General features: G+C 43.7%; 1 protein-coding gene across 1 annotated transcript in view; it reads right to left on the bottom strand.

The window, feature by feature from the left end:
- FHL2 (four and a half LIM domains 2) overlaps positions 1 to 21,899 on the bottom strand; it is a 67,661-nt gene extending 45,762 nt beyond the window's left edge. The window contains exon 1 of the mRNA XM_069494435.1: positions 21,777 to 21,899. The gene's annotated coding sequence lies outside the window, so the exon portion shown is untranslated. The remainder of the gene's footprint in view (positions 1 to 21,776) is intronic.
- Between the last annotated feature and the right edge of the window lie 544 nt (positions 21,900 to 22,443).

Genomic DNA, 22,443 nt, shown 5'->3' with positions numbered 1-22,443 from the left:
CTTTCTCAGACAAGAAGGATTCTTGGCACAGGCAAGCAGAGGGAAGGATATGGTATGCACATCTTCTTGTATCAGCTTGTGTTCCTGTTGTGCTGGCAACCAGAGGGGTCCACATAGGTGGAAAAAAATGCTGCAAGATTTAAGGTGAGGAGCAGTGAAGTGAGTAATCCTTTCAGGTGGAAGTTAATAGTGCCAGACCAGGGAGGGGGCAGTTTTGGCTGCCAGCATTTAGAAATGGCTTGGCTTTTTTAGGAGGCGACATGCCTCATAGTCAGCCAACTTCAGGTAAGATGTCATGGGACCAGTACGTAGAAGGTTTGTAAGACTTTCAAGTTCCATTTCATCATTTACAAATTGTCCACCATTTTGGCCCTGAACCTATGGCTTATTTATTGAACCGAATGAAATTTCAAGGAGGGGAACAGTGATATGAACCAACATAAAAGAATTACCAACGAGCCTCTGTGGGCACAGGTTGTGCACATTGCCACCATCACTTTAGATATTTAGATTCATTCATTCTCATTTTGAAAACTGATCCTAAAACTAAGGCAGACTGACACCCACTGTATCCTAAACTGCCGACAAATTAAAGGCTATTAGCATAATTTCCTAGAATTGTCTTTGAGTCAGTTTTAAAAATGTAACTTTTTACTTGAATCTGTTTAAGGTATCTCCATAATGCTTTCCACAGGGGTTGCACTAGTTTGCAGTCCCACCAGCAGTGTATGAGTGTTCCTGTCTCTCCGCATCCACGCCAACATGTGTTGTTTTGGAACTTTTTGATAAAGGCCATTCTCACTGGAGTTAAGGGATATCTCATTGTGGTTTTGATTTACATTTCCCTGAGGATTAGGGATGTTGAGCATTTTTTCATATGTTTGTTAGCCATTCTTATATCTTCTTTTGAAAAATTTCTATTCATGTCGTTTGCCCACTTTTTGATAGGGTTGTTTGATTTTTTCTTGCTGCTTTTCCTGAGTTCTAAATAGATTCTTGTTATCAGTCCTTTATCTGATGTGTAGTATGTGAAAATTTTTTCCCATTCTGTAGGTTGTCTTTTTATTCTCGTGACTGTTTCTTTGGCTATGAAGAAGCTTTTTAATTTAATCAGGTCCCATTCATTTATTTTTGTTGTTGCTGTGATTGCCTTAGGTGTCTTCCTCATAAATTCTTTGCCTAGGCCAATGTCTGTAAGAGTTTTTCCTACATTTTCTTCTAGAATTCTAATCGTTTCACACCTAAGGTTTAAGTCTGTTATCCACCGTGATTTGATTTTTGTGAGAGGTGAAAGCTGTGGGTCCTGTTTCAGTCTTCTACATGTGGCTAACCAATTTTCCCAGCACCATTTATTGAATAAGGATTCTTGTCCCCAGAGTATGTGTTTGTCTACTTTGTCAAAGATTAGATGGCTATATGAGGATGGTTTTATATTTGGATTTTCTGTTCTGTTCCACTGGTCTGTGTCCCTGCACTTGTGCCAGTACCAAGCAGTTTTAAGAACCACAGCCTTGTTGTATAGTTTGAAGTCTGGCAAATTAATACCTCCCATTTTGCCATTCGATTCAGCAATCCCATTATTGGGCATATACCCAAAGGAACAAAAGTCATTCTATGACAAAGACACCTGTACCCGAATGTTTATAGCAGCACAATTCACAATTGCAAAGATGTGGAAACAACCCAAATGCCCATCAATTCATGAATGGATTAGTAAATTGTGGTATATGTACACCATGGAGTGTTACTCAGCTATAAGAAATAACGGTGATATAGAATCCCTTTTGTTCTCCTGGAGAGAGTTGGAACCCATTCTATTAAGTGAAGTATCCCAAGAATGGAAAAACAAGTACCACATGTACTCACCAGCAAATTGGTTTCCCTGATCATCACCTAAATGCACATTTGGGAATGACACCAATTGGGTTTCGGACAGAGGTGGGGAGTGGGGGGTGGGGATGGGTGTATACCTACATGATGAGTGCGTTGCGCACTGTCTGGGGAATGGTCACGCTTGAATGTGCTGACTCGGAGGGAATGGGGGTGGGGGAAGGGGATGGGGATATAACTACATGATGAGTGCAATGCGCACTGTCTGGGGAATGGACACGCTTGAAGCTCTGACTCAGGGGGATGGGCGGTACATGGGCAATATATATAACCTGAACTTTCGTACCCCCATAATAAGCTGAAATTTTAAAAAAATGTAACTTTTTAAAATAAAAACAAATTACAACTTTAGAAACAGTATAAGCAACTATCAATTGCTGTCATATACTAAGCAAATTTTAAAAGAAAACAAAGTATAATGTACAATGTTTCTTTCTCATTAATTCTTTTCAGGCACAGCTTAATAAACTTCTCTTTTATTCTTGGTTTTGGCTAGAATCCTGTTTTTCCTACTCACTCAGAATCTTCATCTTTGGAATGAAGAATTTGTGAATGATCCTGGCACTTGGGCTATTTGACATTAAAAGCTCATGTGGTGTCCGTCTCCTAGTGAGTGAATGGCGTAGGGTGGCCAGGAGGAAACTATTGCTCAGGAACTTGTTATTTGCTAAGTGATTCATGCCACCAAGGTGAATAAATCTCAGGCCATCCCTTCTAAGGCTTAAAGTCCAGTGTGACCAGAAGGGAGGAGGCCACCTGGGGAAAAATGAGATCCCAGTGAGTTCTGGTCAGGGTTAAGATATGGAAAGTATGCCCCGCTTTTGTGCATATATCCAAAAGGATTGAAAGCAAGGTCTCAAAGAAATATTTTCACATACATGTTCACAGAAGCATTATTCACAATAGTCAAAATGTGTATGCAACTCAAGTGTCCTTGGATAGATGAATGGGTAAGCGAAATGGGGTAGACACATACAATACAATTAAATGGAAGGAAATTCTGACACATGCTACAATGTGGATGAACCTTGAGGTCATAATGCTAAGTGGAATAAGCCAGAAACAAAAGGACAAATTCATGGAGTAGTCAAGTACATAGTGACAGAAAGTTGAATGGTAGTTTCCAGGGGCTGGGAGGAGGAGAGAAGAGGGAGTTTATTGGGTACAGAGTTCCAGCTTTCCAAGATGAAGAAGTTTTGGAGATTGGTTGCCCAATGATGTGAATATACTTAACATTACTGAACTGTACACTTAAAAATAGTTAAGATAGGGGAAAAAAAGGTGCAGAAAGTGTATGTGTAGAAAGTGTTGGAAGCACAGGAGAAGCATTTAGCATCACAGACCTGAGGTCTGTGATGGTTAATCACGGACTGTGACTGGGCTACAGGGTGCCCAGATATTTGGTCACGCATTATTCTGGTGTGTCTGTGAGGGTGTTTTTGTATGAAATTAACATTTTAATTGGTAGACTGAGTAATGCAGGTTGCCCTCCATAATGTGCGTGTGCCTTGTTTAATCCACTGAAGGCATGAATAGACGGAAAAACTGATACTACCCCAAGTAGGAGAGAATTCTTCCTGCCTGACAGCCTTCAAATTGGAACACTGGTTTTGTCCTGCCTTCCGACTCAAACTGAAACATCAGCTCTCCCTGGGTCCTGAGCCTGCCAGCCTTTGATGGGAATGGCAGCTGTCCTGGTTGTCAGGGCTTTGGGCTAGGACTGGAGCTAAACCATTGGCTCTCCCAGATCTCCAGCTTGCTGACTCACCTTGCAGATCCTGGGACTTGTCAGCTTCTATAATCTTATGAAACAGTTCCTTATAATAAATCTCTCTCTCTCTCTTTCTCTCTCTGTGTATAGTCATGCAATGGAAAATGCGTTAGGTGATTTCCTGGCTGTGAGACCATCACAGAGTGTACTGGCACAAACCTAGATGGCACAGCCTACAACACACCCAGTCTATATGGTGTGTCCTGTCACACCTAGGCCACAAACCTGTACAGCATGTGACTGTACTGAATACCGTAGGCAACTGTAACACAGCAGCAAGTATTTATGTATCTAAACACATCCGAACATGGAAAAGGTACAGTAAAAATATAGTATAATAATCTCATGGGACCACTATCATGTATGCAGTCTGTCATCAGCTGAAATGTCATTATGCAGCACATGACTGTAAGTACATGCACATACACACACATACACATACATCCTATTGGTTCTGTTTCTCTGGGGAACCCTGACTAACAAACACAGTGTCCCGGGAAGGCTTCCTGGAAGAGATGCCACCTGACCTGAGCTTTAACAGATGTACAAGAGGTAGCCAAATGGATAGCATGAAAGGGACACAGAGGCCCTGGAATTCTTCCAGGTCTGTATCAGGGAAGAGGCTGGAGAGGAGGTGGGGCCAGCAAGGCCAGGGAGAACTTTATGTACCATGCTAGGAAGCCTTATCCTACAAGCCAGTATCTCTACTCCAGTCTGCAGATGTCAGTATGTAAGAGGTGCTTCCCACAAGATGCACAGAGTGAATACTCTAGGTCAAGGTCAGCTATGGAAAACCCAGACTACGACAGGAGGTGGCCTCACTGCTCCTGGTAAAAACAGGCACGTTATGAACGAGGGCAGTGGTCATTGGAGTGGAGGGAGAATATTAGTGTCAGGACTTTTTTAAGATGTAAACTCAGTAGAAATTAGATAACTGAGGATGAGCCTCAGATAATTCCAGGCTCCTGGCTTAGATAAGCAAAAGTATCATAACAAGGAAAATAGAAAAAGCAAGTTTGTGGCGGAGGATGAATTCAGTTTTGACCTCTTGAAACAGAAGCACTTTGGGGACAGTCATCCAACAGAAAAATGTCTCAACCTTGTACAAACATGAGATTCAGGGGGAAGTTTAGAGTTGGTGGTGATGGACGTGGGGTCGTTAGACAAATGGGAGGCAAAAGCCAGTTGAGCAAAAAAGCAAATAAATAAACCAGGAGAGTGAGCTAGGTCGTGTGAGAGCACAGGGATGGCGAGGAGTGGGTGAAAGGTCAAGCTCCAGGACACTCTGAGGTTCAAGGGGCAGGCTGAGGAGGGGCTGTCCAGAGAGACGGGGCGTCTCAAGGAAGGATGACGACAGAGAACAGGAGCCAGGATGGTGAAGCCAAGGACCAACACATTCAAGGAGTAAAGACCAAAAGCTGCTAGGAGTCATTAGATGTGGCAACAATGTGTCTGTGGGTGACTTCCGAAATGCATTCAGTGAGTGGGGGGGCCAGAGCCCAATCTCAGTAGGCTGAAGGTCAAAGGCAGTTGAGGGTGTGGAGATGGTCGTATAAGATGTCTCATGGGAAAAAAGGATGCAACATAGCTCAGTTCTACCTGTAAGGAAACGTGGCCCATAGAGGTGGAATAATGTGCCCAAAGTCAGAGCTAATGGCGTAGGTAGACAGGATTGAAATCGGGACGTTTGACTACAAACCCGCTGGTGTTTCCTGGTTCCTTCCTTCCCGCCAGGCAGCTTTCTGAGAGAATCTTTCGACTGTCGTCAGTTTCTGAGCACTCAAGCCCATCCTTATAGTTTCTCCTTCTCAACCAGCACAAGCAATAAACTGCCGAAAGAGAAAGGCGAAGCCTCTCCCCATCCCTCCTCGCTCTTGCTCCAACCTCCTGACAAAAACAAACCTAACATTTTCCAAGATCAAGAAGAGCGTAAAGCCTGATTTTTTTTTTCCCTAGGGAGAATAAGGAAATTTTCCACTCGTTTGTAAAGAAAAGAGGAACAGCACCTGTTCCCAGAGCTATTCTAGCAGTTAGCAACCGAGCTAAGTGCTACTTACTATAGAGCTTTGTAAAATACTGGAGAAAACCAAACTGTTTTTCTCCTGTGAGACGCTCACAACACACCCCAGATGTGTGGTGGTTTCCCCCCACACCCAGCAATTCTGCAGATGATTCTCCGGGAGGCACCAGCTGGGTGTCCCTAAATCAATCCAATCCTGACACCATCTACCTGGAGGCAGAGTCAGATCCCTCAGGCTAAGGCCTCAGCCCCACAAGACTGCTACCCCAGCAGATGCCAATCACAAGCAGTAGGTTGTTATCTACAGTTCTGACCAATACGCTATTAGTTGGGGGCTCCCATGACTCCCTCTTTGGGTTCAATTAATTTGCTAGAGTGGCTCACAGGACTCAGGGAAACACACTGCTTATGTTTACCCACCTATGACAAAGATACTATGAGGGATACAGATAACAGCCAGATGGGAGAGATGCACAGGGCAGGGCATGTGAGAAGGGGCTTGGAGCTTCTGTGCCCTCTCCAGGACCACCCTCCAGAAACCTCCACGTGATCAGCTATCTGGAAACCCATCAGAACTCTGTCCTTTTGGGATCTTATAGAGGTGTCACCATGTAGGCATGATTGACTACATCATTGGCCATTGGTGATCAACCCCTGTCCCACCATCACCAGCTTGCCATTGGCTTGGAAGAATGGCCAGGTTCACATGGAGAGCCTGGGACGCAGTCCTCATAAATTTGATATGATGCTAGTGATCTGGGGCTTTGTGGTGGCATTCTGCTCTGTTTGAAGTCACCAGCCAGGATTCGAAGGCCAGCGATCCAAAAGCCTGGTCACTGGGGAGTGGATGTTGGGTAGAGTATTCACAACACCCCTACAGAAAGCCTGATGCCTGAGGTTCTCCCAATCAACAAGACAGATGTATCCCACCCTCATGACATTGATATCGTAACTGTCAAATCAAGACATTTCTATGATGAGAAAGGCATCACAAAGCACAGTCCTAGGGACTCAATACGCTAGGATTCAATTTTCCAGGTTTGTTTCTTTGATTTAATAGAAAAGGTGTTTCCATTTCCTCAACATGTTAGTTTTCTATTTAGACCAGAGTTCAGTAGTAAGCTTTTTGCCCCTCTGGCAGTGGGTAGTTGTTTGCATTAGTCACACAGCCCAGAGGAGGAGCCCCAGGAAGGTCACAGTGAGGGGTGGAGGGCGGCCCTTCCCCACACACACCTGCAGGTCCCCCAACATGATGTCTGCCCAGCAGTGATCTGGGCTGCATTGAGGATCAGAAGAGAGAAGTCATGGTAAGAAATAGCTGTTTGGCTTAAAGATGTGTTGATTTGCTCATGTTTGTAACTTGTTTGCTTTTTTTTGCTTGGGGTTTTCAAGTTGCTGGTGTTGGTGAGAATGGCAAGGAGTCCTACTCCCTGTGAACTCTCACTAGTTCCTGGCTTCCCAGTTTGGCTGCAGAGTGAGTATGGAGATGAATGTCATGTGCAGGGCTTGGGGACTGCAGGGGCCATGGGGATGGATTGTTGGTGCTCCCAGATAAGGCAGAACTACCAAGGAAGCAAAACTGTGACGGGAACAACTGGTCACATGCAAGACAAATATTTTCTTTTTGATTTATAGTTTCCTCTTGGTTTGATTTACTTTTTCATTACAGGATTATAGCTCTAGATGAGACATGATCTGCAAACCAAACTGCATGCCACTTGGAGATGCCAGGATGATGAAAATCAATTTTCTGCCAGTTTTTTTGTTCTGACAGATGTGACTTATCTTTGACAACAAAATGCTCCAGATGAAAGAAATCAAAATTAAATACTGTCTACAATTTAATACTGCCACCAAATTTCATCTTTAGGTTGATTTTTGTGTACTCTGTATTTTATTTATTGATTGATTGAGAAAATGATCGTCTGGTCAGTTATGCCATGAGTTGCACTGGCCAAGATACCAAAATAATCCCAGAATCACTGTTTTTTATTCTGATGTTTTTCCCTCTATAGGCACCATGTCTCTCAGATAACTAGGAAACCAGAGTAAAGGCTTCAGTCAGTAATGTCAGAACACTGATTTTCTCTAGCACTTTTTACCTTTTCCTGCAGATCAGATGACATGCAAAACCATCAGAGTCCCCCTGTAGTTAAGAACAGGTTGAGGGTGTTTGCATGGGCCCAGTCCTCGTGGCATCAAGTGCCAGGTCCCTGGGGCAGCCCTTCCTTCTCCTCTCTGGTCTTTGCCCCAGAGCAATGAGGATTCTTCTAGATTCTACCACAGAATGGAGGCTGGTAATACCCAGATGTTAGGAAAGACAACAGAGCACTAATGTCTCTATCAAAGGCAAGGTGCAGCTTTTAGAATGATTGGAAATTGCAGTTCCGCTTTCAGTTGCTTGGAAGCCACCTGAAGATGTCCAGAGTCTATTTCATAGACGCTAGCAGTACCCTGTACTAGTATAATTGTCTGCATTTTAGAGGAGCAGAGATTGAGGTACAAAGAGAGGAAGTACTGTACTTGCCTGAGACCTCAATGAAACATCTGACACTATCAGGGACATATTTATACTTCTAACATTATTTTTAGCTATTCAATGGACAACACTTGCTTTTCTTTTTTTAGGCCACAGTTGTTGAGGAATCCACCGCATTTCTGTAATAGGAGGAATGTTTGTCTTTATGCCTTGCCCTTCTGGTTAAAAGGTATTTCCTTCCTCTTTGGCAGTGTAGTGGCCACACCATTTCGTCACTGGGGGCTGCCTTTCTGCACTGGTTGTGAGATTTTACCACTTGCATTTGTCAAAGTGCTCTGGGCTCTTGGAAAAATAGGTTCTCTACTCCCACAAGGAAGAGGGAAGAAAAGAATTTTCCAGCTTTCTGAAGGGCAATGTGCTTTCTGTCTTAGCCACTTACCATCCCCCGGCCCTACCCAGAAAAAGCCAGTGTTCATTTCTACGTATAAAAGTAATTGCATCTAAGTTACCTTAAACAAGCTCCATAATTCAAGTCAAAAGTAACCCAAAACGGAATGAAAACCACATGTGAAGGCATGGAAACAGCGTGTCTATTAAAATACCTTTGCAGTGTTCTTTATCTCTCCTTCCAGACATCCTGCCTAGGGCCACCCCTCTGCTCTGACCAGGGTCTCCTCTTCTCCCTGCCCTGAGCCAGCAGTCGTGAAAGGCAGCCTTTGATGTGGGACCCCCACTCCTGCGTCTACCTTCTGCCAAATTACAGGAAGAGGCTGGAAGCCCCCGTGCTGCTGTGGAGATCCTGAAACAATGCAGAAGGGGGCCAGGATATTTTCCACTTATCCTGTGGCACAGCAGAAGAGAGGCACATGAGAACACACGTGCACAAACTCCCGGCACTCCCACACTCAGGCACAAACAGTGCTGGGTGCAGCTGCCGCAGGAGAGGTGTGGAGTTGCTAAACATTAACACAGCGGCTTTGAAGCTTCTCAGAGATGTCTCCTCACCTGGCCCTATCACTCTTTGGTGAACGATGCAAGGTTTTGGTGTTTTCTTCTTTCCTTTTCCTTTTTAAATAAAGACTCATATTTACAGACCTAATCAAGTAGGAAGGCATTTCATTGGCTCTAGCCTAAAGGTTCAAACTAAGCCATCTGCCTGAGGGGACCTAAGAATAAGTGAGCTGCCCCTAGCGCTGTGGCCAGGCAAAAGGGAAAAGGAAGCCAGCAAGTGTGGTTTATAGCAGGGGGTTGGAAACTCTGGTGGCAACCCACACCAGGAAGTGCATTTCCACATCTCCACCACTTCAAACGCCCCGTGCAGAGAGCTGGAAAAATACACTGTCATGAAAGAATTCTGGAAAGAATATGAAAAGCATGCTGTTCCTTTTTATTCTATTATTTTTCTATGCTAGTTGATTTGATTCTATTGTTACAAATATGCTGGTCTCAATACGAAAACTCATTTCGTAACCTGCTATATACACTAGGAAACTGACCCCCAGTTGGAAAAGCTTTTGTTTCGGTGAAACGCAGACCAGGGAGAGTTTCTCGTGGCCTCGGGCAGTGGACAGCGAAGGAGAGAAGCATCTGGATTTTGAACATCACAAAGAAAAGTGAGCTATGAGGGCTGGGTGCCCACAGCTTTCAAACTCCAAGTCTGCTGGAGAAACATGTCCCTGACTTTCAGAAGGAGGCCCGCTGTAGGGAGTCGCATCATCCATCTGCCTTGCAGGAAACTGTCCCCAGCACGTCTTGTCTTTCCCACGAAAGGAACGGAAATGTTCGCGGTCGCAGGCAAGCTTTTGGAGCTTGAGGGTCTATGCTATTCAGAGTTTTTTCCCCCCTTTTCTTTTTGGATAAATGCTCATTTATAAAACTGATCAAGTAGGAAGATATTTCATTGGCTCTAAAATTCAAATGAAGCCATCTGCAGAGAGGAGGATGCCCCAGAGGGGCAAGAGGGGCGAGGGGAGCACGTGAGCCACCCTGGCACTGTGAGGATCCAGGAGAAAGGAAAAAGAACACCTGCAAATACAGGCCCCTCTGACCTCTGTGTTCACAGCTAAGGCCACTCTGCCAGGGCCTGGGTGCCTGTGTGTGAGGCTTTGGGGCCAGAGATGGGACCTACTCCAGCAGGGGCCCTGAGGACCCGCCTGGTTACACCTGTGGACCTGACATATTGGTGAAAAGTGCTGTCAGAAGTGCCTCAGTTTGGACCACATATTCAACGGTCACCCTAAGTATGGTTAACTGAGGAAAGTATGTCTACAGCATGCAATCTACTTTATTCCTACTGCTGTGCCACAAAAACACACAGTCCATGTGCATACACACCTCTGATTTCCAATACTGTGATGCTCAGATTAAGGAAGGATCAAAATGATGCAACTGGGAGCTGGTACAGTGGCTCATGCCTGTAATCCCAGCAACTCGGAAGGCTGAGGTGGGAGGATCGCTTGAGGCCGGGAATTCGAGACCAGCCTGGGCAATATAGCGAGACCCTCGTCTCTACAGAAAAATAAAATTAGCCAGGTGCACTGGTGCACCTATAGTCCCAGCTACTTGGTGGCTGAGGCGGGAGGATCACTTGAGCCCAGGAGATCCAGGCTCCAGTGAGTTATGATGACACCACTGTGCTGTAGCCTAGGTGACAGAGCAAGACAGTATTTCTACAAAAAAAAAAAAAAAAAAGCAACTGGCTACCAGGTAAGTACTCCTGTTGCTAAAACTCACGGTCATAACATGTTCTTCCAGGAGCCTGCTTAGAGCGTCCCTCCGGCTGTCCCATCTGGAGGAACAAAGGCTCTTTTAGATGCTTCAGCCCTGGAAGCCCCTGCACCATCCCAAGGTGGGTGCAGGTATATGTGAACGTGTAGCGGCAGCCTGTATGCTCAAAGGTGAGGTCTGGACACAGCAAAGCTGATACAGATTTGGGAGCCAGGGGCTTGCCGAGCTGCAACACCTCATCTTCCCTAAACTGCAGCTCATCTCCAGCTCGGGGCTCCCTGCAGCTCCTCTTGTTTTGTACCTAAATGAGGCATCTGCCCTGTTTGCTTGTCTCCCTCCCTGGTGGATCAGAGCTCTGTCCCCAGGGTGCTCTTTTGATGGGCCTTGGAACTACCTTTGGGCTCTGGGAGGTTGGGGTCCTCCTAGGCTGCCAGCCTGCCTTTGAGGCCCTCCCACCACCACCTCCTGTGGACAGCACCACCTGTGGCTAATGCATGACCATGCGTGTCCAGTCCCTCGGTTCCTTGTGTGTCTGCTTGCTCTGCCACCTTGCTGGGCTGGTTCCTGGAACTTCTGTCTGTTGTGGCCTGCGTCACCTCCTCCTCCCCGGTCCCCTCTGTCTCTGGGCCCCGTGTGCCCCACTGGAGCATCCTGAGTGAGGTGACCCTAGCCTGTCCTGGTGCCTCTCACGCGTGAATGGGCTCTTCCTCACCTGCTCCTCTTCCCGTCCAGGTCTGCCCTAGACGGCTGCTCTGCTCTCTGCGCAGGCAGCTTGCACGATGGGAGGCATGTCATGGCCTGTGCCCAAGCACGGCTTTCATTTCTGTCTTGCAACCTACTTTTATCGAATGTCTGCGGTTTCTTAAAAGTCAATAATATATTTGGGGATGGGGTGAGACTGATGATTTTAAAACATACCTTGATAAGATAAAAACTATTTTTAAAGTTAACTGTGAATCTTTGGCAGCCTAAATATGATGGCAGATGAGCAAGGCAGAAGAGAATGAACTGTCCTGTTTAAAGTTTTCCATCCTCCCTTCATTCCAACAAAGGGGAACAAGGATGTACTAAACACCAAAGACTTTACTGTACAGTGTGATGGTCAAGAAGTCAGCTGGGACTCAAATCTCAGTTCTGCCTCTTAGTAACTGGTAGCAGAATGATGGCCCCCCCAACCCCCAGAATATGCACTTCCTAATCCCTGGAACCTGTCACCTTACATGGCAAAAGAGACTTTGCAGATGTGATTAAGTTAAGAACCATAAGATGGAGAGATTATCTTGCATTATCTGGGAAGCTCCCAACGTAGTCACCAGTGTCCTTATATGTGAAAGGTGGAGCAGGAGAGTCAGGGTCAGAGAGAGATTAGAAGATGCTGTGCTACTGTCTTTGAAGGTGGAGGAAGGGGCCATGAGCCAAGGAATGCAGGCAGCCTCTAGCAGCTGGAAAAGGCGAGGAAACAGACTCTCCCCTAGAGCCTCCAGAGCCCATGCAGCCCTGCTGACATCTTGATTTTAGCACAGTGAGATCCCATTTCAGACTACAGACCTCCAGAAATGTAAGATAATAAATTAAAGTTGCTTTAAGACAATGTTTGTGGTAATTTGTTATAGCATCAATAGGAAACTAATACAGCAGGTATATCTCCTTAGTTAAGATGCTTTTCTGGATTTCACTTTGTTTCCTGATCTGCAATGTAGAAATTATAATAGTACCTGCACCGCACAGTTGTTATAAGGCAGGAAAACCTGATGCAAGTCAAGTGCACAGTAAGGTTTGTTTCCTGCCATAGTCTGTGCACAATTAATGATAGCTATTGTGGTTATTGCTTCCTTGAATCCTTACAAGTGGCTGAAGAAGTCATTAGTATTATTCCTGTGAACTAAAATAAAATCTTAAGTCCCTCAGCTGACTGAATGGACCCCCTCTTGGCCAAAGGCACCCCAGAAATACCTTAAAGCTGAGTTGCTGGCCATGAGAAAGGAGGTGAGACATGCCTTTCACGCCCCCTCCCTTCTTGCAGCGATCCTTTGTAACTGATTAACACGCGTAAGGCTGTATGAGACAAAGCTTAAACCACACCTGCAGGTCATCAGTTTACTTAACAGATCACTTGAGTCTCGGTATATGTCCAGTGGCTTGTCTATGATTAGCAGACTTCCTCATCTTAACTTAAAATGCTCCAAACCTTTAGACAAAGCTTCATCTCTTTAATCAATTACAAATCAAAGAATCTTTAAACCCACCTATAACCTTTAATCCCCTACTTCAAGATGTCCTCTCTTTTCAGGCCAAACCAATACATGCCTTCCCTGTATAGATTTATGACTTTATGTATGACCTTATGTAATTCCTGTCTCCTTCGAATTTATAAAACCAAAGTGTAACCCAACCTCAGGGAGACCACTTGCTCAAGGCTGCTTGGGTTTGGCTCTCTGGGCCATGGTCACACATATTCAGCTCAGAATAAACCTCTTTAAAATATTTTACAGAGTTTGGGTTCTTTTTCGTTGATATTCCCACTTTAAAGATGTGGCTCTGAAAGTTAACATCTTGCCGGGGCCCATCGTAAGTGGCAGAACTAGTAGCCACGCCCAGGCAGCCTGACTTCTCAGCTCCCACTTCCCTTCCTAGACAACATGCAAGAGGAGTGGAAGTCTGAAAATGAGGTTTGAGTTGTGAACAGGACACAATAGACTTGGGTCCTAACAAGAGCACTTTGTGAGGGGTGATAGCAAAAGATGCCCCAAAGTATTTCTTGCTATCCCCGTTTGCATGCTTTGGCAGGCTGAGTTCTCTGAACCGAAGCACATTGGAATGGCTCAGAAGCTAAGTCTCTCTCTGACCTTTTCCTGCACTTCTTCCTCTTGCTCTCCTGTCTCCCCCAAGGTAGGCCATAGGAACCAGAATTCCTCTTCCCTAAGGCAGCTCATAGAAACTGGAACCCCCAAAGTCAGCCATAAAACCTAGAAATATTACTCTAACCTTCCCCTGCCTTTCTGTGCAAGAGATGGCTGTAAAGAAATTCTCTGACCCACTTTGTCTGAATGTGGATCACAAGACCTCATTCCAGAGGGTCCTGCCCTGGGCTGGGGAGGAAGGAATGCCACGCAGAGGCCATCAAGAATCCAAGCCATCAGGCCTTGCTGGGTTTGCCCGCTCTGTCTATTGTTAGCATTAGATCATTCCCTTTTTGTCCAGTCACATTTCTACATGGCTGTCCAGTCTGCACTGAATCTAAGCATCAAAATGGATGGTTTTCTCTTGCTTGCATCCTTGGCTTTCATTTCTGAAGACTCCCATGTCCCATAAAACTTTGGTGAAATAAATTTTTTTATGTTTTTCTCTTGATAACTTGTCTTTTGTTATGGAAGTGTCAGCTGTGACCCTTATGATAGAGAGAAAAGGTATCATACCTTTCTGTCCCTACAGTATTAATTGTAGTTAAGAAATTTCTAAGACTTCAAATTAAACATATGAAAATGGATTATTCATACCGTCATTTAACAGATATTTATTTATTACCTACTAGGCCCCACTCACTGTTGTAGGTACTGGGGATGTCTCAGTGAGTAAAATAGAGTCTCTTTCATTGGAGCTCACATATCACTGGGCGAGAGACAAACACAGATATATTTGTGCAGGTGTGTATATGTGTGAGATAGTAAGTGCTTTGAAGAAAAGTAAATCAGGGTAAGGAATAAATCAGGTAAGGAGCTAGAGATTGGTGAAGAGTGTCATTAGATGGGGTGCTCAGGAGTGGCTCTCAGGTGTGGTGTGAATGAAGGAAGGAGTGAAGCATGTGATTATTCTGGGGTAGAGCCTGACTGATAGAGGCACCAGTAAGTGCAAAGGCCCTGGGGTAGGGCAGTGCTTGGCACAGTTTGGGGAAGGCAGTGTGAGTGGAGCCCCCTAGATGGAGAGGGGAGAGATGCGGTCAGATTACTGAGACCTGGAGCTTCTAGGGCACTGTAGGTTCTCGTTAGAGTTAGGATTTTGTTTTGGTTTGGGAAGCCATTGGAAAGTTTTGGGCAAAGGATACACATCATCTAATTTAAGTTACAAATATGATTATGAAGGAGCTCAGGAAATTTCACCCTAAAAATATGACTCCTCGATATAAAGACTATTTTGAATTAAGGGCCCTTAGAGATCAACAGGCCTGGGAAGGGGCCTTCACTCTATCTGCGTAAAATCAGATTCATCAAAAGGAACAACTGACTTCCCTTCCCCTCCCTGTTACCTCATCTACTGCAGGAAAGAAGATCAAGAATGCAACCAGACTTGGCCCAAACTATTTTAAATATAATACCTGTCTCTCAGGTTAATTTAATTTCCAGAGAGAATCATTTACAAGTCAATCTGTTTCCCCCATCCATTCATTCTCCCACGCCCCTATTCATCCTCCCTGGTGACCATGTATTGCCACTCAACAGCATTGCCTCTATTCCTCATCTCCCCCTGTCCTCCAAAGTGAGGGTATATAAACTTCTGGACCCCACTGGGATATGGGGTGATCACTCTGTGATTCTCCCTGTGAGCACAATAAATAAATCTTTTTCTCTCCTAAATCTGCCTTATTGTGAGTTGATCTTTCAGTGGACCTTCCGGGGCAAAGGGGAAGTTTCTCCTCACCCCCACAAGAACAAATTTTTTAAAAGACACTGTGGTTAAGTTGAGCTCACATTGGCCTCCGGGGCTGCCTGACGTCTCTTGCCTGAGGCTGGCGGCTGGTGGAGGTTCGCTGACACGTCCCAGGAAAGAGTGAGGCACTGCATGCAAAAGTGGAATCAGCTCGGGGCAGGGCGCCAGGAGCCTGCCAGACCTAATAATCTACAGCCAGAGTGGAGGATTGTTGCTGCCGCTGCTGCTTAGTAGTGGTAGCCGAAGAGTTTATCAATCCTTCCATCCAAATTTCCTTATTTAAAGTGTTGAACTTGCCTCTATGAATTTCCAAACCTCCTGACTTGTTGAGAAGGCTGTTTTAATTAGAAGCTCCTCATTCCACTCTTGCTTCCTGCAGAGTTTCTCCACCTGAGAGTATTTGTAGAGCTGGAATGGTGGCTGCGAATATTTCTTCCCCCACTTGGCTGACCGCCTATGCACCTGCTTGTAAGATTTTTGCATTTTCAGTTTGCAGTAGAGAGAGAGGTACCTAAAAGGAGTTTGTCTCATGCACTGTCCAAATCTCAGCTTTATGTCTTACATATGTTACTATTTTCTCTCTGAACCTAGCTTATTTGAAAGTCTTGTTAACCTCTGTCATTTGATTTTGGGACTCAAAGGGTGTAACATTTGGCCATGCATTCTCAATTCAATGTAATTAAATTTGGGGTTTTGAAGCAAGGAAACTATTCTCTTTCACTTGCTTTTTTGTTTCCTAAATTATATTTAAAGAGAGCAAAATGTTTCTGCATCCTAGTAAGTTAATTAAAAGTTTCTGGACAAAATTGGACAGCTTTTCAAAAAGGAATTTGCAGAGTTTAGAATTTCTTTCAGCATCTCCATCCTCTTTCCCTCCCCTGACACAGACACACACACATGCACACACAGACACACACGCAGACATGGGCACACACACACAGACACACATGCAGATGTGGACACACACAGACACGCACACGCGGGTTGGTAAATGGAAACTTCCAAGTCAGAGAATCTACTCCTTTAGGGTACGTTATCATCAAATATTAGTATTTATTGCCTCCCCAAAATTCCATTTGAAAAACATGTCCTTGTGCTGTGTATCAAAGGGTAGGGAGTGAATATCAAACCTGTTCCTCAGCCAGCATTGCGACAGGGAAAAGTACTAGCCAGCAAGGAAAACTCTACCTCCTTCCTTTGGCTCTCGACACTCCTAGAACTCTTAAATCTAAATTAAACGCAACAGTTTGATTTGGCAAATATTCATGAGTCGAGCCGTGGGCAGTGTGTAAGTCACTGTGCTAGCTGTCAGGGTCTGACCAAGGTGGTGAATACCCTTCCCAGGCTCTTGAGAAGGTGCTGGAACTAAAGGGAGAATTTAAAAGAAAAATAAAAGATAAGCGGAAAGTCCTCTTTCGTGTTTAAGGTGAGGTCATTTCTCCATTGTGGAGAGATTTCCAGCAGTCTCTGGTCAGATTTGTGTTAATGGTGGCACTGCACAGCCTGCGTTCAAATCCAGCTCCCCCCATCTGCCTCTGTACCCAAGTGTGTGTGTGCACGCGTGTGTGTGTGTGTGTGTATACCTGTGTGCGTGTGTGCGCGCATGCAGCACTCACAACAGTGGCAGGCACATGGTGAGAGCACTCACGTGCCAACTGCTATTGTCTCTCTCACCCAGAGCTTCGTTTTATTGTAAATTTAGAATTTAAATTAGTCCCAATTCAGATTCTTTACAAAAAAGTTTTTTTCTATTTTCTTCCTTCACTTCGGAGAGCCAAGAGACTTCTTTATTTCCTCTTACAAAATGTTGGGTTTGTCAACAGAAAAAAACCCAAACTCTGTAAAATAATTTAAAGAGGTTTATTCTGAGTTGAATATGTGTAACCATGGCCCAGAGAGCAATGCCCAAGAAGCCTTGAGCAAGTGGTCTCCCTGTGGTTGGGTTACACTTTGGTTTTGTACATTTGAGGGAGACAGGACTTACACGTAAAGTCATAAATCTATACATGGAAGCTTATATTGGTTTGGCCTGAAAAGGCAGGACATCTTGAAGTGAGGGATTACAAGTTATAGGTGGGTTTAAAGAGTCTTTGATTTATAATTGATTAAAGGTTTGGAGTGTTTTAAGTTAAGATAAGGAAGTCTGCTAGTCATAGACAAGCCACTGGACATATGTGGAGACTCAAGTGATCTGTTAAGTAAACTGAGGACCTGCAGGTGTGGTATAAGCTTTGTCTTGCATGGCCTTAGGTGTGTTAATGAGCTACAAAGGATGTCTCCAAGAAGGGAGGGGAGCATGAGAAGGCATGTCTGACCTCCCTTCTCATGGCCAGCAACTCAGCTTTAGAGTATTTCAGGGGTCCCGTTGGCCAAGAGGGGGTCCATTCAGTCAGCTGGGGGGCTTACATTTTATTTGAGTTCACAGGTTTTAGAAATGTCCCAAAGAGACAAAGAGAAGGGAGGCAGCCCTTGTCCCTAAGTCATTACTCTCCACTCATAAAACACATTGAGCACATTTTCCAGTATGATGAATCCTCACTTTCCATCTCCATGACGTTCCTATCCTTCCCCCCCTGCAATGTTCCCAGCCTTTGATAATTCCTCCTTTCCTCCGGGTTCTATGACTCTTTTTACGTAAACTTTATCCCAAGTATTTCATTCCTTTGCCCTCAATTCCTATGACGTTCATTTATGCCATTCAAACGATACTGTCCACTGTCTATGGCCTGAGGTTTGCTCTTTGACTGTTCAAGTCTAATGCCAACTAGATAGCAAAGTCATTGAAGAAAAGGAGCTTTATCTTTAACTTGGTTGCACCTTCTGCGGAGGATAACACGATTTTAAGCCTCAGTTTCCTTATCTGAAAATAGGAATAATAATAAAAATTAATAATAATACCTGCCTGTAGGACTATGTCAAATGAGCTAATACATAGTTCCTGGGTATAGTGACCATTCTATAAATTTGAGCTTTTTCTTTCTTTCTTTTTTTTGAGACAAGGTCTCGATATATTGCCCAGGCTGGTCTGGAATTCTTGGTCTCACTCAATCCTCCTGCCACACCCTCCCAATTTAGCTATTGCTTTTAAGAGGCTAATCATTCTGGTTGGTTATTTACCATTTTTATAATTGGTGGTAATACTTAGAAAGCTTTATATTTGCATGGAATTTTGTAATTCCAAACTTTCATGATTAGTCTCAGTGTAGAAAATTTAGTAAACTATTCAAAATGCAGAGAAAACTATAAAATGACTACTAATCTATCCCTCAGAAACAATAATTTTATATATTTTGTTATGTTTTTTCAGTTAAAATAATTATTATGAATATTGTTTTGTATTCTGACTTTTAAAAATGAAAAAAAAAAACTATGCTAACTTTATCACTGATGGCTGTGTACATTTCATACCATGGCTACATCATAATTTATTTAACTGTACTCAACTTTTGAACAATTGCACTGTTGGTCAGTTTTAGTTATTACATCTTGTTATGTATACGTAATGTCATATAACCCTTGTGCTTTCATCTTATCCATTTTATCTTCCTACAAAGGATATGACTTGGAGTAGAATAATCAGCAACATGTCATTTTCTATTTTGTGTTCATATTAAACCATGAACTGACATTTAGTCTGGATTTGTCTGCCCAGAACTGAGGCCAGGCAGAAAGCACTATGGTGGCTTTTACTAAACATGAAAACAGTTGGTCCCTGCATCTGCTCTAAACACTTACTTCTTAAAGACCAAAATATAAGTCTTTCACTTTCCCCTTGATATATAATTATATGCTCCTCCTTATTGAAACACATTGAGTGAATTTTATGTGTTGTTGGCTTCATATGGTTTACTTCAGTTTAATTTTTCAGCATTACTTTTTAACTGTAACAAAAGTCCTGTGTTAAAATGATTTTTTATTCCTCTTCTCTCTAAAATTTATCTTTTAAATTGAAATGAAGCCCCAAATTGTAAAAACTGCCACAAAGTTAAAATTAATTTCATTTTTATTAGTTTACACTTTAAAAATTATATTTGTGACATATATCTGTTACATGTCCAATCACTCAGAACTTATGTTTGTTTCTTTCTTTTTTTCTCCATATTTTAGTATATTGGAGAATGAGTGATGAAGTGCTGACAGATCAATAGTAATGAAGAAAACGACCAGTAAAACGAATTTTGGGGGTTTCATGAAGACTAAGGCACAGGATGACTGAGTTCTTGGTGATTCTAAGGGAGCAGTAATAGAGTAGGAATCAGCAGATCATGCTCTGATCTGATGTTACATCACTATATTCTAATAAAATGTCTTATCTAAATCTCCATTTATGCTTTTTTACTCCCCATTTATCCAACTATTGTGAATATTTTAATATACTAACTGAAAGGGGTCATAATGTCATATAGAGATCACCAATTTTCAAAGAATTAGATTTTGAATAGACAGTAAAAGACATTGACCATAAATTGAACAAAAGGTAGATGACCAAATAACCTGATTTTTATATCCCTTAATTATAATTTACAGTTCCCCCTACAATGTAATGTTTTTGGATTCATCTTAAAATATATCAATTTGTACAACATAGTGAGATTTTTTTCCTCCTTTAAAACTGTTATTGAATTGATGGTTGGTCTTTCAATCAAGGATATCTTAGAATCAATAAATGGTTAAGAGAAACAATAAAATGCTAAGAGCCGTTATCTTTGGGTAGTGGGACAACACACAGTTTTTCATTTTTTCTCTCTTCTGGTATTTTCTATGGTGAACACACATCATTTGTCTCATAAGAAAAAACAAATGAAAATATAAACACTACCAATATTACATCTTTAGTGGGGAGGAGATGACTTATAATCAATGTCTCTGATTTATTAATAAATTTATTTATTTCAAATATTGTAAATATGAACTATTTTAAAGATCAGTGCAGGTCCCTGTGCTTCAGGTTGTGGGAATACAGAGAGAGGCATGACTCCACCAGGCCTCAGGGATCTGAAATTGACAGAGAACCCTGGCAGCACTAAACAGAACAGTGAAATCTGAGAGTGTGAAATGTGCTGAAAGACAGGCAGGACGGTGAGTGAGCAGTCAGGGAACCCCTGTGTGGGAAAATATGCAACTCTCCACGGAAGTTATACATTAAAATAGTTCTTAAATATTAGAAAAAGCCTCCAAAATGTAATCATTTGAGTGGATTAGTCAGCTAATCCACTTTTGTGCTAAAAATTTTTGTATGGTGGGACGGATCTCAAAATGTAATAATAGACTTTATTACAGCACATCTGGGATACTCCAAATAGCCTGAGGTGATCATTACACATTCTATACATGTAACAAACACTCACATGTACCCCATAAATATGTAAAATATTATGTATCAATAAAAGAAAAAAAGTCTAGCAATAAAACAAAAGTCAAAGAGTATTCCTCAAGAAATAAATAAAACATTGACAAACTTGCATATAGCAAATACAAGATAAAATAGCATTAGCTTGTAACAACAGGTGTTAATACTATCTTTGGACTACAGAATTATTTTTCTTAAAAACTGGCCTGACAACTTTATTTTTTCTTTTTAGATTAGACTTGATAAAGTGACTTGCATGCAATCTGTTTAGAGGATGTTTATGTATATATGATATCTATTATTATATATGTGGCATTCTATCAATGTTGAGATCATTACACAGTTGGCCAGAGTGTAACTCAGGACTGGGTGTCTTGGCCAATGCCCTGCTCTGGAAATTAGTAAAATGTTCATGCATTTCCTTTTTAAAGCACGCCACAGCTCTCTGAAACAAGCCATCTTGTATAAACATACTTTTCCCAGAGTAATCAGACTCATCAGTAATTTGCCTTTTCACCCCAGGCCATCCGGAAATTTTGTCACGGAGAAAAAGTTCAAGTGCACTGTGGTTTTTCCCCTTTCCAATGTTTATTTTATAATTTTTCTTCTTCTTTTTCTTTCCCCTTTAAATAACAGTTTTCCGGTGTTCACAACTGCTTCCCACTGAGAGAGGGCAAGATGAACAAGGGCTCCCCCGGGTTCTCTCTATGCAAGCAGCTCTGGGGAGGGCTGGTTTGTTCTTTGGGCTTTGCTAGGGGCAGAGCCTCCCAGTGCGGGACATTCCCTCTGCACGGGGCACAAAGCCTACTCGGCTGGTGCCTAGGCCTGGCTGCAGACACAGGCTGGGAAGGATGGCAAGGGAGAGAGAAAGGGACGGGAAACCCGCAGCCCTTACCTGCAGCGTCAGGGCCCTGTCTTCTGCCCTCCAGCCCGACCAGCAGGGACAGCTGCGGCGCAGGCAGGCTGCCTGGTTGGACGGCCCCAACCGAGCGTGCGTCTGCCCGTCTGCCAGCCAGCTGCGCTGCTCTCGCCAGCGCCAGCGGGGCTATAAATAAGGCATGCCCAGAGCACAGGCCAGGCCCTGAGATAAGAACCCAGCCCCAGCTCCCGCAAGCCTTTTAAGGTCTCCAAATTAAAGGAGCCTCAGCTCCCAGATGGGTAGGGGCTGCTGTGTCCCCATTTGTCCTGCCTGCTTCAAGGACACCCCAGGCCTCACACATTCCAGCAATCCAAATAGCAGCTGGAGCCCAGAGGCCACCAGCGCCAGGAAGGGACCTTGCTTTGTCAAACGAGAAGCAGAGCCCCCAGCAGGCTGCCAGGCAACCCCACTGCTGCTCCAGGGCGGCAGCGTTGGGGCACAGGAGTGTGAGGACACTTGCCCCAGGCCACACAGCGCCTCTGTGGTCCGGGAAAGGAACGTTTCGCCGCATGGATTTCCAGTGCTGCCTCTTGGAAAGAGCTCGCTGACCTTCTCTCCTGGCTTACGAGGGCATTTGCTTGGGTGAAAAGATTCTAGAGAGGACCAAAGGATCAGCGAAATAAATGCCAGGCATGCATGGCGC

Source organism: Eulemur rufifrons, chromosome 19, assembly GCF_041146395.1.
Source record: "Eulemur rufifrons isolate Redbay chromosome 19, OSU_ERuf_1, whole genome shotgun sequence".
Taxonomy (NCBI): Eukaryota; Metazoa; Chordata; class Mammalia; order Primates; family Lemuridae; genus Eulemur; species Eulemur rufifrons.
The sequence above is the reverse complement of the archived record's forward strand: the minus strand, read 5'-3'. Positions and strand labels throughout refer to the sequence as shown.